At 43.5% G+C, this 3,804-nt stretch overlaps 1 pseudogene; it reads right to left on the reverse strand.

Moving 5' to 3' along the window:
* Positions 1-795: 795 nt before the first annotated feature.
* LOC138168686 (receptor expression-enhancing protein 6-like) lies at positions 796-1,427 on the reverse strand (annotated as a pseudogene).
* Positions 1,428-3,804: the final 2,377 nt, after the last annotated feature.

Here is a 3,804-nt window from a genome sequence, read left to right on the forward strand (position 1 = left end):
CTTCCTTCCTTCCTTCCTTCCTTCCTTTCTTTCTTTCTTTCTTTCTTCTTCCTTTCTTCTTCTTCCTTCCTGTCTTTCTTTCTCTGTCTATATCTGTCTGTCTGTTCATCTTTCTATCTCTCTATATCTGTCCATCTATCTTTTTAGCTCCCTATATATGTCCATTCATTTATCTTTCCATATCTCTATATTTGTCTGTCCATTCATACATCTATCTCTTTATCTGGATAAAAATCAATAAATACACATGAATATAAATATAAACCTTTTCTGGAAGGGTTAACAAGTATCACATTTATTTCTTTTCATTAATATTAAAAAAGGAAGGCAGCTATTTAATTTCTTCTTCCTCTTCTGTGCCTACAATTGATAGCTGACATATCCATGAATCAGAAAGTATTTCTTTTTTGGCCTGTGCAGGACTTTTTTTTTTAATACATGGGCAGCTGGAATGGCCAGGATACATCAAGAGTCCTGTGAGAGGCCAGTGGTGGGGGCCAGAGGAAGAGGGTTAATGGTATATTTAGAACAGTCCAAGCACCAGCAGGGTCCCTTAGCAGGTGCTGGTGGATCCTAAATGGGCAGAGGCCCCCCATGCCCATCCCACCTCCCAGACTACGGAGACTTCTCTAATACCCTAAGGCCCAAGAGGGTGGAGGTTGGGTGGAGCTGTACCGCTTGGAGGGGTCAGCCGCTTAGACACTAGCCAGGATCTGGGGCCAGGTCCCTTGATGCTGAGGGGCCTGGGAGGAGGGTGTCCAGTCATTCAAAGCTACTGACTCAGGAGTGATCTATTCACTTATTCCTTTGGGGGTGAAACATGCCTGCCTTGGTTGGGAGACTCTGGAGGAAGCTAAGGAGCCACCTAGGAGGTCAGCACTGTCCAACTGCGAGCCAAGGCCTAGGGGACTTCCCGGGTCATATTGGCTGCTGTGTCTCAAGCTTGTCCACTCAGGTCAGTCACCAGGCTGTCCATGGAAGCCTGGTGCCTCAGGAAGATGGGGCAGATCAGGTGATGGTACAGGATCTGGGAGCCATTGCAGGCCACTGGAAGCATGCACCACAGCAAGAAGGCACACTTTCCTGCATAGGAGAAAGGGAACCAGAAAAAGGAAGATGTCAGAGAAAAACTCGGCCAGGCCAAATATGCTATATACCACCCAGTAGGTTAGACAGATGGTATCATCATCTTTGTTGGGGCTATCAATGGCCTTAATGGAGGCATATACTGGGCAGATGAATTCAATGAGATTGCAGAGCAGGGAGGCCGCATAGCCAAAGATGAGATAGAGGGCCAGGAAAGCAATAGAACCTGTAGCCAGGTAGTACTCTTTGACACTAGAGGCCTCTTCCAGCTTCCCCAGGACATCAGTGACAATATTTTTCTGCTCCAGGAACCTCTGGAAGTGCTGCCCCAAGCTACCCATGGCTCCCAGGACCAAGCAGGGAGGAGAGGGGATGGAGGATGACTGGACCTGGGTCTGAGGGTCGACTTCCAGGGCTCCCCTGATGCTCTCCAGGGGTGTTAGTGGCGTCCCAGAAAGTATTTTTAAAGCACTTACTATGTAAATTCCAGGTGCTGCATTAAATGCTGAGCATGCAAAGAAAGGCAAAACAGTCTTTGCCCCTAAGGACTTTACATACTAATGGGGGAAAACCACATGAATAATTATATATATATATATGCATATATTTAATATTAATAAACAAACAAAAGTACACATGGTATAAAAGAGCCAACCCCAGAAGGGTAAACTCAAATGACTGGGGCCTTTCTGCAGAAAGAGCTGAGACTCAAAAGAAGCCAGGGGTGTCAAGATCCAGAGGTGAGGAGGAAGAGCATTCCAGACATGAGGAAAAGCAGAAAGGAGCTGAGAAGGGAGTAGGAGCGATGTGTGCAAGGAACGACAAGAGGGATGGTATTATTGGACCCTAGAGTGCATGGCGGGAAATAGCAGTGCAAGGGTAGGAAAGGGGTAGGTTGTGAAGAGCCTTAAATGCCACATAGACAACTTTGCAGTTGATCCTGCAGATCACAGGAGACCATTGGAGTTTATTAATTAATAATTAATTAAACTAATTAATAAATTAGACCTATATATTAGAAAAGTCACTTTGGAGCTGAATGGAGGAAGGATTATGATGGAGAGAAGCCTGAGGGCGAGAAATCCAGGAGGAGGCTATTTCAATAGTCCTGATGAGGGTACTTGCTGGATGGGGCATACATGAGAAGTGTTGTGAAGGTAGCAATGACAAGAAATAGCAAGGGATGAGGGAAAGAGTTTAAGAGAACACTGAGGTTGTGGCATGTGTTGCTTTGAAGTTTATGAAGCACTTTTCCTATGATACTGCTTTGTGACTTTGGGCAAAGCCATTTAATTTCTTGGGCATCTAGGTGGTGTGCTAGGTAGCATACAAGGCCTGGAACCAGGAAGACCTGAGTTCAAATCCAGCCCCAGACACTTAGAGCTGTGTGACTCTGCACAAGTCATTCAACCCTGTTTGCCTCAGTTTCCTCTTCTATAAAGGGAACCGGAGAAGGAAATGGCAAAACACTCCAATATCTTTGCCAAGAAAACCTCAAATGGCGTCACAGACACAACTGAACAGCCACAACAATTTAATTTCTATGCCCCCCAGGGTTGGCAAACCACATACAGCCAACCTCTGAACTGGATGATCGTTAGTTAAAGGTCCCTTAGAGCTCTAAGAATCTGTGATTTTCATCAATGGGCAACTCTTTGAGGTCTTGCATACCCATGTTCCAAATGAGGAAAGTGCAAACATGAGGTCTTTGTTGAAGCCTGTACATTTGGTAAATGGCAGAGCCTGGCTTCAGATCCTAATCTTTTTTAAAAATTTTTCAAATGTTTTATTAATTTCTGATTTACATCATCAATTTCCGCCAGATTTTGAGTTACAAATTTTCTGCCTGTTTTTCCCCTACCACTGCCCCAAAAGAGCAATCCCACAGGATATCCCCTCCTCCAATCTGCTCTCTCCCATATTTTCTCCCACGACCCTTTTGACTTTTCCAGTGGATGTCTTTGCCCCAGTGCCTGCATATCTTATTTCCCAATTACATGTAAAATAGTATTAATAAGAGTGTATATATTTGAATATTTGATTTAAAAACTTTGAATTTCAGATTGATTCCCTTCCTCCCTTGTCACCCACCCTTACTGGGAAGATAAGCAGTTCAATATAGGTTGTACGTGTGTGGCTAATGCAAAAGAATAACATAGTAGATATATTGTAAAAGACTGACTATATTTCCCTCCCTCCTATCCCACCTCCCACTTGTTCTATTCTCTACTTTGATCCCATCCCTTTTCAAAAGTGGGTGCTTCCAACTTCCCTCCCCCCCCAGCCTGCCGTCCCTTTCATCATCCCCCCTGTCATCCCCTTCGCCCCTATTCTCCTGGAGGGTGAGATGCCCTATTTACTGTGTATTTCATTCCCTCCTCAAGACAAATTCAATGGGAATAAGGTTGACCCATTCCCTTTTGCCTTCCTATTCTTCCCCTCCATTGTAACCATTTTCCCTTGCCTCTTCTTTATGAGATAGTTTACCCCATTCTGTCTCTCTCCATCTCCTCTCATTATATTCCTCTCACCTCTTAATTTCAGCTTTTAAGATACACCCATATGTATATATATATATATATATATATATATATATATATATATATATATATATCTTTTCCCTTCAACTGCTGAGAAAAGTTTCATCGGTTACAATTATTGTTTTTTCATGTAGAAATGTTAATAGTTCAACTTTGATAAGTTCCTTGTGATTTCTTT

This window comes from Petaurus breviceps, unplaced genomic scaffold (assembly GCF_028583685.1).
Source record: "Petaurus breviceps papuanus isolate PSGF00001 unplaced genomic scaffold, PetGlider_PUasm1.0 37, whole genome shotgun sequence".
In the NCBI taxonomy this organism is placed as follows: domain Eukaryota; kingdom Metazoa; phylum Chordata; class Mammalia; order Diprotodontia; family Petauridae; genus Petaurus; species Petaurus breviceps.